General features: G+C 37.8%; 1 long non-coding RNA gene across 1 annotated transcript; it reads left to right on the forward strand.

Annotated features, from left to right (window-relative positions):
• Nucleotides 1-4: 4 nt before the first annotated feature.
• On the forward strand, nt 5-3,998 carry LOC125168657 (uncharacterized). The gene is made up of 2 exons (XR_007153238.1): nt 5-921; nt 1,152-3,998. It is a non-coding gene; the product is annotated as an uncharacterized LOC125168657 (long non-coding RNA).
• Nucleotides 3,999-13,128: the final 9,130 nt, after the last annotated feature.

Genomic DNA, 13,128 nt, shown 5'->3' on the forward strand with positions numbered 1-13,128 from the left:
GGGACATGGTGACGAGACATGCCAGGAATTTAAGGCATCGGGTGTGTTGCATGCTCAAAAAAGCGGCATCGTCATTGAAGCCTGCTTGATGAAACCATAATCTTTGTCATAATTGGATTTAAAATGCCATGCTTTTATTTGAACCTTGGGTTTTCAAACAATGTTTTCCTTTGTAAACTTGGATGAGACTTTAAAATCCTATTTTACAAATGTAGAAGAAATTTATTCAGAAGTTGGCTCTAAATGGGCGACCTTCCATGCTGCGTGGTGTAGGTGTGAATGGAAAGACATGCAGGGCCTGGGAGTACTTGATACAGGCTAGAATCTGACCAGCTCCCACTGCGGTGGAGGCGGTGGTGGTGGGGAGATGTTAGGCACAGGTGGTGGTTTTGAAATCCGGGGTTTTCAGATTTTTCTTTTTTTGGGAAAAGAATATTCATATACTGTCGTGTGTTTTTGTTTTTAGTTGGGTGGAATTCGATGACTTTATCTACTCAGTCATCAAATACCTTGGCATTTCAAAGACATTTCCGTAACTTTTTAGTCTGCCTTTTGTTGCTTCTGTTTAAGATGGTCTGTCCCTGATTGTATGGCCACAACCGTTGGGTTGATTAAAATGCAGCAACTCTTAAAAATTCATTAACTAAGGGTGATTATTAATTGCAGCAGTCAGCATGGCCTGGGTACTATACCATCAAGTTCCTTTGCTTACTGAATTGCTCAAGATTTATGAGTGATTAAAAATAAGATTTTACTTTTTAAAACTACTTGTTGGGGTTTCCTAAGGTGTTTCTTTTTTTTTCCTTCCTTAAAAAGGCCAAACTTCTGAGAGCCTAAAAGCAACGTATCACCACGATTCAGTGGCTTTTGTTCACTCCCTCACTGCCATCTGTCACCTTCTCTTGCAGCTTATGGAGCCCTGTAAGTTTTGAAAATGTTTGCAAATCAAACCAAATTTAAATGTGATCATTAGATATATACAACACCAAGCAGTACATCTGCAGGGATAATTTGGAATTCCAGATTTCAAGAGAGCAAATGAGTGTTTACTGAGGAATAATTAAATCAGAATTTCACATGAGCACCACCAACCCTTCTGTTAGCTCCATTTCATTTTGAATAATTCTCAGATACTCATTCTCTGTCCTCAGTACCTACAGTATCCCTGCTACCAGAACGTAAAGGTTCTTGAGGACAGGCGACGGATTGCCACAGCTGGCTGACGTGAAGTAGATTCCTGCCGCACAGAGCAAGTATTTATTTATACTAACATCCTCTAAAATTGACCATTGCAGATTCATGCTACATTTTAACCTTTCTAAAGTTATAGAATTTATAGGCTTCTAATAGACTGCATTTACACTTGACCGTCTTTCCATCTTTTGCCTCCTGGTAAATATGTTGCCCTGTTTTCAATTGTTCTAACACATCTTGGATGTCTTTTTCCTTAAAGGGATTACTGTTGATTGCTACCGCGTAATTTGACCTAGTATCTAAAAAGTTCAGCTGCTCAGTTTTAAAAAAGCTTTACTTTTCAATGGAGGTGATTGTGTGGGAGGAGACATTTTTGGTAATTTTTAAGTGATGCAAAAATCCAACAACAGTCCTCTTACTGATAGGGTAAGTCATAAACTATCTCCAGACAGCTGGAATTGCCTAGATTCATGTGTCACATGCCTTTTTCTTTAGCCTCAGGCTCCAATGACTAACTTTCTCTTAGAGTCTCTTTAATTTGTGCTTCTTTGGGCTCCACAAAATGATAAAGGAGGCAACAGTCCCTTTTCTTGCTCTCTGGCTAGAAAGTGGTTTGAGGAGCCTGGATACCCTAAAAGCATCTTGTAAAGTAAATGGCCTTGCATCTAGAAGGGCTGGATTTTTCCTATCAAAAACATTTCCGGAAAGTTACAATCTGCTGTAATCTTCTGTTTCGAGGACTACAACAGTTCAGGGTCTAGCAGTTTTATGTGTAACACATGCCCCCAGATAATCTTCCAACGTGAAAAGTTCCTTTTGACTTTTAGTAAATGGAGATACCTAAGTAGAAGTCAAATTTTGGCTAATAAATCCCAAGCTCTTGGAAGGGCTAACAGGAAACATTCTCTTCACACCTTCCTCTTTGACTTCCCAGTGAGATCCCCTCCCATTCTGCCTAAGGAACCGCAGAGAGGTGGCAAGTCTGGGAAAAGAAGCCAGGTTCAGCTTGGCCACTTCCAGCAAGATTCGCTTATAACTTGGACTAAGGAGTTTGTTCCAGACATGAGAGCAATTTAGTTTGTGAGAATATACAAGTCTAGCTCGCCAAAGTAGAGTAATATAGTTCAGAAAAAGTAACTTCGCAGAGATGACTTCTGTTTTTGTTTTGCTTGCCTGCTTGAGGAGCGAGCCCTGCTCCCCCAGCTGTACACCTAGGAATTATCCTGATCTTGACCTGATCAAAATGCCTTTTGTGAATAGGTCACTAGAAGTGAAGCCCCGGTGATGTATTCCCATAGTAAATTTCTTCAGTTGTCAGTTTACTATTTAAAATAAAATAAAATGGATGGGATACAACCCTGAATATTTTTCTAGTCGAATTTTTTTATTAATAATTGGTGCTGTCAGGTCATGCATGCTGCAACTCAACATTTCCCTTATTTGGGTTTTGTTTTGTTTTTTTTTTTTTTTTTTTTTTTTTTTTTTTTGCAAAAAGGGCTACAGTTCACACTGCAGAGTAAGTATTAAACTTTCTGGGTTTTTCTTTTCCCCCCACTGTGGCCCAAAAGAATTAAAATCTTTTTATATAGAGAGCATATTTACCATTCCTCAATAGTTATAGAGTTTGGTACCTTTGTGCCTCAGGGAAGCCACGTGACGTAACTGGTTATAGAATTTCAGGGTTAGGGTTTAAAGAAAGGAGAAAGCCATTGGAAAAATGATGGGCTCCATTAAGGAGACTAATGAATCTGGATGCAGAAGTATGCCAGGACCTGGCATATGCATGATTGTATTAGAATTTATTTCCAGTGTCAATAGGGAAACCTTAAGTTATTACATATACTGTATTAGGAAAGTCGAGAACTCTTCTTCATCAAGCTTCCATGCTTTATTTCATTTTTGCTGACATGAAACTTCAAACCCCTTTTGGGAGAGCTCAGTATTGTTATTTGGGCACTTTTGAAAGTTTAAAGGGAGTGTGTTTTCTCCTGAATTTTCTCCTAGGTTGAAGAATTGTTAGCTGCAGTTCTGTGATTTTGATCAACTTTTTAAAAGCTATTCTGTGCTTTGTATTTGTGTGAAAGGAGGTGCGATTTCAGCATTGTTCATGCTGACTACGATCTAGTGAGCTTCAGGCAGTTTTGCCTTGCAAGAGTGGAATTTCTGATAGGCAAACCACACAACCTTGATTTTAAGCCAGATCCAGCTCCGTTCCCTTGGCAGGTGATCTTATAGGCCCCTAGTTTAGCCTTCATGGGCTGAGGGGATGACGTTCCTCTTCCAGGGCTGAAAATAGAACACAGCTCTGTTATCATTTCTTTAGGACCCCAAGGCCAAGGAGACAATTCCAGGATTTTTTTTTTTTAACAATGTAAACATTACAAAACTAGTAAAACAAAGAAGGTTCAGTATTTCTTTTTAAGTAAAATTTATATCCTCTCAAGTTTTCACCTTCATGAAAAAGCCCTAGAGGAAGATAGGAAAAAGCAAATATTTTTCCAGTCCTACTTAACCGTTTCTAAACAAAAGTAAACTTGATGAAAGGGAAATTATTTCTTTTTAGGTGAGATGACAGATCATTTCTCTGTATTAAATAAATAGTCTAGAAGTTAAGGGGTGGTCCTATTTACCATGTATAGTGTTACAAGCAGTTAAATTTTATGGATATATTTGTAAAACTGTTCTTTTATATTTCATGTCAAATTGAAAAGTTTATTTCTTCACTATTGTAACCTGTGGAAATACAAGCCATTTTACAGGAAAAATCTTCAAAAATTATTAAACGGATCTCATTATGTTTGTGAGTTGTTGTCTTCAGACTCTGTATCAAATGTCCTGATGAACCCCAGACAGCTACAAAGATACAAAAGTAGACTTGATTTTTGCATTTCTCAAACTTCCAAGTTGATCCCATATAGTTGAGCTTATTGTATTATGTTCCACACAATACATTATTTAAGTTGGATTTTGAAAATCCATGCTTTTTCTTTAAAAATTCTATCAGTACTTAAATCTAACTTCCAGGAGAATTTAATTTCCTTCATGTTCATTCTCATATTGCTACTTTTGTGACCGTCTTCATTTAATGTAAAGATTATGGGTAAACCTTCAAGCCTTAAAGTAATAGGTCTTTCATCAGAAGATATAGTATTTGATAGTTTCTCATCACACTGATATTTAAGGAGTCTTAGTATTTTTGAGGGAAATGGATTTTTCATTTCCCAAAAGTAAATGCACATTTACATGGGCTTTTATGTCAGGAGTTAAAATATTGGAACATTTAAGTTCCATGAATTAGAAAATTGGCTGTTTTTCTATAACCTCTTGCAATTGTGAGGTAGATACATCCCATTTGACAAGGGTGCTAAAAGTATTCAACAAATGGAGTTGGCATAACTAGATAGCCACATACACAAAGGATGACATTAGATCCCTCACACAATACACAAAAAATTAACTCAAAATGGATCCGAGTGTTAAAACTATGGAATTCTTAGAAGAAAACAGTAAAACTTTATGACCTTGGATTAGTCAGTGATTTAAGACCCCCAAAAAAACACAACACCATAAATTGGGCTTTAAAATGTTTTATTTTTCCCGTGTTCATGTTTTAGTTTCTTAAATTCCACATTGAAACAAATTCAAATGTTTTATACACCAAAGGACTGTCAAGTAAAAAAACCCAGAAAAATAGAAAGTAACTTGAAAATCATAAGCCTTGTATCCAGATTGTGAAGAACTCATCAATAAAAAGAACCCAGTAAAAAATGGAAAAATGTCTAATCTGTTGACCAAAGATGATCTAGAAATAACCAATAAGTGCATAAGATTCCCGGCATCAGAGAAACGCAAATTAAAATCCTGAGCTACCACTTTATACTATAATGGCTAAACCAAAACAAGTGTTGGCAATGTGTTGGAAAATTGAAACCTTCATACACTTTTGGGGGGATTGCAGAATAGTACATACAGCCACTTTAAAACAGTATGGCAGTTCAGTTCCTCAGAAGGTAAAATATACAATTGCCAGGTGACTCCTTAGATATGTACCCAACACCTGAAGACATGTTCACACACAGACTTGTACGTGAATATGTAGCATCCTTATTCATAGTAATCAATAAGTAGAAACACCCCAAAAGTGTTTATAGCTATATTTAGCTATAAAAATTAAGTACTAATATGAACTTTGAAAACATGCCAAATGAAAGAAACCAGACACAAAAGGCCACATATTGTAGGTCAGAAAATAGGCAAATTCACAGAGACAGTAGATTAATAGTGGACAGACACAGAGGAGAGAAGAGTTAAGGAGGGACTATTACTTTCATGATTACATGAAAATGTTCTAAACTTACATAGCAGTGATGGTTGCACAACTCTGTATATACTAAAAACAAATTTTATACTTTGAGAGGGTGACTTTCAATGCCTGAATTCTATCTCAAAACTGATTTTTTTAAAAAGACGAAGTTCAGAGACACTAGATCATGGAAAAAATTGCACCCTAAAATTTAAATACAGCACTATAACCTTAGTGCTTCACATAAAGAAATTCAGGATCATCCAATGCCTAGCTTGAGATGTTTTCCAAAGTCTTAAAACACAGCTTGCTCCTATCATACTTCCACTTGCCATTAGCTAAAGAGAACATAGAAACCCACTAAGAAGATTATTAGAGAACTTTATATTCTTAAGGATTGACTGCCATTTTTTGCAATTAGGATGAAAAAATAGAATGGTATTTCTGAAAGAATGGAATATTATTCTGAGGCCTCAAAATCCACTTTAAAAAGTATTTAAGTGAATTTGCTCCCAGGACAAGATGGCAGAACAGCATAGAAGTCTTTTTGGTTTTTTGGGTTATTTTTTTGCATCTCTCATCCCTGAAGATCATCACTAAACCATCCACACCTAGAAAAGTGATTTGAGGATTAAACAACAATCTGCTCAACCTGAACCACAGAACTCGGCAGGTACATACATAGCATAGAGATGTGAACTGGGGGAGAGAGAAGCTGTAGAAGGCAAGGAGCTATTTTTGCTTGAGGAGAGAGGATGGAGTACAAGAAAGCATCCACTCCCTCCCGCCTGAAAGCAGCTGGAGAGAAAAAGAGGACATAAGGGACTGAACAAAAAGGAGAAAGAAAAGTGTTTAAATTCCATTAAGACTCTATAAACAGGTTGAGGGCAGAGTCAAACTCTGCAGCTCGATACCTGGAGGTTCCCAGGTGGGAAGGGTGAACCGCAAGGAGCAAAGAGCAAGGTCTGAGGGGTGCTCGGCTCACAAGGGGAGAGGTGGTTCACCTTCTGGGAGGACATTTGTTAGAGACTGTGAGGCCACCCCACAAGCAAAGGTCCCAGTGGACCCCAGACAACCACATTCGCTGGTGCTGGAACAAGAACGTTAAGGGAGAAGCTTAATGCCAGATGTGTGTTATGATTTTCCATAATCCTGAGATACTGCTGCTACACAATTAGGTGAACTTTTTCTGGGGTGGGCTGGCACCCAGCCACAGTATCTGGGCATTGCCAGAAACAGAGTCTCCCGAACATTCCTGGGGGCAGGCAGGCACCCGGACATTGCTCAGTGAGACCCTCCCCCAGAGGGTCAGAATGGGTCAAAGCCCCAATCACTCAGGAGTGAGGGGTTGGGAAACACAACTGCATTTGAGATAAAACTTAGGAGGGCGGTACCCCCTGGCAGCCTGATGGCTTGGTCACAGACAGTGTAAAAGCAGGGAGTGGATGGAAGCTGGAGACAAGGCAGGGGTGCACAATTGCTGGTCAGAGAGAACATAGAGTTCTGATACTAGAGACCGGGTAGGTGGGTGATGCCATTTTCACCCCTCCCGTGCATGCGCATACACACCTACAGGTGCCACAACAATCCACCCCAGTAAGCTAAGCAGTGCCATCCAGCGGAGGATGGGGCAGTTACACTAAGCCCCGCCCAACTGGGCCAACCTCACTCTTCAGGAACACCGCAGTCTCTCTGCCTGCTTAGTTTATGGATTAAAAAAGTGCTTCATAGTTTGACTTCTAGGGTAACCTGATGTAATTTAAATCATATGTCAGTCTGTTCACTGGTCCATCTATTCAATTTTTTTTTCTTATTCTTGAATACAAAAAGAAAAATTTTCCATTTTTATTAAAAATATTTTTCCACTATATTTTGTAATTTTTGTAATTTTTTTCAAATTCTACTTCCATCATTTCATTTCATTGTATTCATCTTTCCAACTTTTCAAATGTTTTTTTCTTTTTTTTCTTTTCTAATCTTTCCCTTTTTTCTCTAATCAAGTTCCTTTCAACAACCAGACCAAAACACACTTAGGATCTAGCAGCCTTTATTTGATTTGCGTGTGTGTGTGTGTTGTCTTTAATTTTAGAAAGAACAGGAAGAAATGAATCTACACAGATACAAACAAGATGTCTGAACCAGAATTTAGAGTCACGATAGTACTACCAGCTATGGTTGAAATAGATTAGAATCCCTTTCTGCAGAGATAGAAGTCAAAGCTAGTCAGGATGAAATAAAAAAAAGTTATAACTGAGCTGCAATCTCGAATAGATGCCATGGCAGCAATGATGGATGAAGCAGAGCAGCAGATCAGTGATATAGAGGACAAACCTATGGAGAATAATGTGCAGAAAAAAAGGAGGAAGACTAAAGCAAAAGAGCACAATTAGAGAAATCAGTGACTCATTAAAAAGGAATAACATCAGAATCATAGGGGTCCCAGACGATGAAGAGAGAGAAAAAGGGGTAGAAGGGTTATGTGAGCAAATCATAGCAGAAAACTTTCCTAAATTGGGGAAAAACACAGACATCAAAGTCCAGGAAGTACAGAGGACTCCCATTAGATTCAACAAAAACCAACCATCAATAAAGCATATCATAGTCAGATTCACAAAATCCTCAGGCAAGGAAAGAATCATAAAAGCAGCAAGGGAAAAAGAGTCCTTAACCTACAAGGGAAGACAGATCAGGTTTGCAGCAGACCTATCCACAGGAACTTGGCAGGTCAGAAAGGAGCGGCAGGATATATTCAAGGTGCTGAATTGGAAAAAATATGCAGCCAAGAATTCTTTATCCAGCAAGGCTGTCATTCAAAATAGAAGGAGAAATAAAAAGTTTCCCAGAAAAACAAAAATTAAAGGAGTTTGTGACCACTAAACCAGCCCTGCAAGAAATTTTAAGGGGGACTCTTTGAGGAGACAAAAGAGGAGGAAAAAAAAAAAAAGACCAAAAGACCAAAAGCAACAAAGAATATAAAGGACCAGAGAACACTACAAACTCCAATTCTACAGGCAACATAATGGCAATAAATTCATATCTTTCAGTACTCATTCTAAACATCAATGGACTCAATGCTCCAATCAAAAGACCTAGGGTAACAGAATGGATAAGAAAACAAGATCCATCTATATGCTGTTTACAAGAGACCCATTTTAGACCTAAAGACACCTTCTGATAGAAAATAAGCAGATGGAGAACCATCTATCATGCTAATGGTCAACAAAAGAAAGCCAGAGTAGCCATACTTCTATCAGACAATCTAGACTTTAAAATAAAGACTATAACAAGAGATGAAGAACACATTATATCATAATTAAGGGGTCTATCCACCAAGATCTAACAATTATAAACATGTATGCTCTAAATGTGAGAGAACCCAAATATATAAATCAATCACAAACGTAAAGAAACTCATTGATAGTAATACCATAATAGTAGGGGACTTCAACACCTCACACAACAACAGAAAGATCATCTAAACAGAAAATCAACAAGAAACCATGGCTTTGAATGACACACTGGACCAGATGGACTTAACACATTTATTCAGAGCATTTCATCCTAAAGCAGTGGAATACACATTCTTCTCCAGTGCGCATGGAACATTCTCCAGAATAGACCACATACTGGCACACAAATCAGCCCTCAACAAGTACAAAAAGATCAAGATAATACCATGCATATTTTCAGAACACAGCGCTATGAAACTCGAAATCAACCACAAGAAAAAATGTGGAAAGATAACAAATACTTGGAGACTAAAGAACATCCTACTGAAGACTGAATAAGCTAACCAAGAAGTTAAAGAGGAAATTAAAAAGTACACGGAAGCCAATGAAAATGATTATACCAAAACCCAAAACTTCTGGGACATAGCAATGGAGGTCATAAGAGGGAAGTATACAGCACCCAGGCCTTCCTAAAGAAGGAAGAAAGGTCTCAGATACACAACTTACCCTTACACCTTAAAGAGCTGGAAAAAGTAGAGCAAATTAAACCCAAAACCAGCAGAAGACAGGAAATAATAAGATTGGAGCAGAAATCAATGCTATCAAAACCAAAAAGCAAAAAAACAGTAGAACAGATCAATGAAACCAGAAGCTGGCTCCTTGAAATAATTAACAAAATTGATAAGCCCCTGGCCAGTTTGATCAAAAAGAAAAAGGACCCAAATAAATAAAATCAAGAATGAAGGAGGAGATCACAACCAACACAGCATAAATAAAAATAATAAAAGAATATTACAAGCAATTATATGTCAATAAAACAGGCAATCTGGAAGAAATGGACAAATTCCTAGAAACATATAAACTACCAAAACTGAAACAGGAAGAAGTAGAAAATTTGAACAGACCAATATTCAGTAAAGAAATAAAATTAGTAATAAAAAAAATCTCCCAAAAAACAAGAGTCCAGGGCCAGATGGCTTTCCAGGGGAATTCTACCAAACATTTAAAGAATAGTTAACACCTATTCTCTTGAAGCTGATCCAAAAAAATAGAAGTCAAAGTAAAACTTCCAAACCCTTTCCATGAAGCCAGCATTACCTTGATTTGAAACCAAAGACCCCACTAAATATAGACCAATTTCCCTGATGACCATGGATGCAAAAATCCAAAATATAGACCAATTTTCCTGATGAACATGGATGCAAAAATCCTCAACAAGATACTAGCCAAGTGGATCCAACAATACATTAAAAAATTTATTCACCATGACCAAGTGGGATTTATACCTGGGATGCAGGGCTTGTTCAATATCCACAAAACAATGTGATACATCACATCAATAAAAGAAAGGACAAGAACCACATAATCCTCTCAATAGATGCAGAGAAATCATTTGACAAAATACAGTATCCTTTCTTGATAAAAAAAACCCTCAAGAAAGTTGGGAATGCAAGCTGGTGCAGCCACTCTGGAAAACAGTATGGAAGTTCCTCAAAAAACTAAAAATAGAACTACCCTATGACCCAGCAATTGCACTAGTAGACATTTATCCAAGGGATACAGGTGTGCTGTTTCGAAGGGACACATGCACTCCCATGTTTATAGCAGCACTATCAACAATAGGCAAAGTATGGAAAGAGCCCAAATGTCCATTGATGGATGAATGGATAAAGAAGATGTGGTATATATATACAATGGAGTACTAGTCAGCAATCAAAAAGAATAAAATCTTGCCATTTGCAACTACGTGGATGGAACTAGAGGGTATCATGTTAAGCAAAATTTGAGAAAGACAAATATCAGATGACTTCACTCATATGAGGACTTTCAGAGACAAAACAGATGAACATAAGTGAAGGGAAACAAAAATAATATAAAAACAGGGAGGGGGACAAAACAGAAGAGACTCCTAAATATGGAGAACAAACTGAGGGTTGCTGGAAGGGGATGGGCTAAATGGATAAGGGGCACTAAGGAATCTACTCCTGAAATCATTGTTTGACTATATGCTAACTAATTTGGATATAAATTTTGAAAAATTTAAAAATTTTAAAAATTTTTTAAAATATACAAAAAAATGGGGCGCCTGGGTGGCGCAGTCGGTTAAGCGTCCGACTTCAGCCAGGTCACGATCTCGCGGTCCATGAGTTCGAGCCCCGCGTCGGGCTCTGGGCTGATGGCTCAGAGCCTGGAGCCTGTTTCCGATTCTGTGTCTCCCTCTCTCTCTGCCCCTCCCCCATTCATGCTCTGTCTCTCTCTGTCCCCCAAAAAATAAATAAACGTTGAAAAAAAAATTTAAATATACAAAAAAAATGTAAAGAAAAAATATATAAACATAGGAATAGACTCAGAAAACATTTGGTAAAATTCAACACTGACTCACATAAAAACCTTCAGCAAGGAGGAAAATAGAAAGTCATTGTATTATAAAATATTTGTATAAGTACATAATAATGATGGAAGCTAAGATCACCAGGTCAAAGTTTGAAGAAAAGCAAGATATATGTATAGTCTCAAGGTCTCTCTCCCAAGTTTTTTTTTTTTTTTTTTTACAACAAAGAGAAAGGTGGTAACTCTTTGTGGAGGAAAATGGCAGGCACCATCTTAACCAAGGAAACCCAGTAATGCGGCATTGACTTCATGTATCCTTGTGATACACAGAGAAAGGCACAATGCCCTTCCTGTGGTAGTTTTGCCAAAAGTGCATAACTTCAATCTAAACATTAAAAAAAAGGATCAGGCAACCCCAAACTGAGAACATGTTACAAAATAACTGGTTGGTACTCAGCAATCATGTCAAGATTATGAAAAACAAGGAAGCTTCAGGATCCAGCTGTCACAGATTGCTGAAGACCAAGGGCCCATGATAACTAAATGTGAAATGGGATCCTGGAGTGGATCCTGAAAAAGAAGCAGGGTATCTGTGGAAAAACCAATCATACTTAAATGAAGTCAGTTAATAGTATTGTGTTTCTTGTGTTGATCATTGTACTACTTAAGTTATCAACATTAGGGGAAGCTGGATGCAGGGTACTGTGTTTTTTTGCAAACAGTTTTTTTTAATTTTTTTTGCAACGTTTTTTTATTTATTTTTGGGACAGAGAAAGACAGAGCATGAACGGGGGAGGGGCAGAGAGAGAGGGAGACACAGAATTGGAAACAGGCTCCAGGCTCTGAGCCATCAGCCCAGAGCCCGACGCGGGGCTCGAACTCACGGACCGCGAGATCGTGACCTGGCTGAAGTCGGACGCTTAACTGACTGCGCCACCCAGGTGCCCCACAAACAGAGTTTTTAAAATAAGATTTTGAAAGCATTTCTTGGATGACTTTATAATATCCTCATGAGCTTTTTTATGGATAGACCTAACCTCAGTTTCGATATATAGTATGAGATTGTAGACATGGTGCAAGGCAGCAGTGAGTTACGTTCCATGGCTTGGGTTGAATTTGTATTCTAATGTTCATAAAACATATTTTATGTATAAGCGCATAAAAGTATAAAAAGTCAGATTATCCAAAAGAAACCCTCAAGAAAGTAGGGATAGAAGGATCAAACCTCAAGATCATAAAAGCCATCTATTAAAGACCTACCACTAATATCATCCTCAATGGGGAAAACTGAGAGCTTTCCCCTAAGGTCAGGAACAAGACAGGGATGTCCACTCTCACCACTGTTATTCAACATAGTATTGGAAGTCTTAGCCTCGGCAATCAGACAACACAAAGAAATAAAAGGCATCCAAAAGTGGCCAGGAGGAGGTCAAATTTTCACTCTTCGCAGATGACATGATACTCCATATGGAAAACCCAAAAGATTCCACCAAAAAACTGCTAGAACTGATCCATGAATTCAGCAAAGTCACAGGATATAAAATCAATTCATGAAAATTGGTTGCATTCCTATACACCAAGAATGAAACAACACAAAGAGAAATCAAGGAATCAATCCCATTTACAAATGCACCCAAACCCATAAAGTACCTAGTAATAAATCTAACCAAAGAGGTGAAAAATCTATACACTGAAAACTTTAGAAAGCTAATGAAAGAAATTGAAGATGACACACACAAAAAGGAAAAAATGCTCCATGCTCCTGGATAGGAAGAACAAATAACGTTAAAATGTTAATACTATCCAAAGCAATCTACATATTCAATGCAATACCTATCAAAGTAACACCAG

Source organism: Prionailurus viverrinus, chromosome B3 (genome assembly GCF_022837055.1).
Source record: "Prionailurus viverrinus isolate Anna chromosome B3, UM_Priviv_1.0, whole genome shotgun sequence".
Lineage (NCBI taxonomy): Eukaryota > Metazoa > Chordata > Mammalia > Carnivora > Felidae > Prionailurus > Prionailurus viverrinus.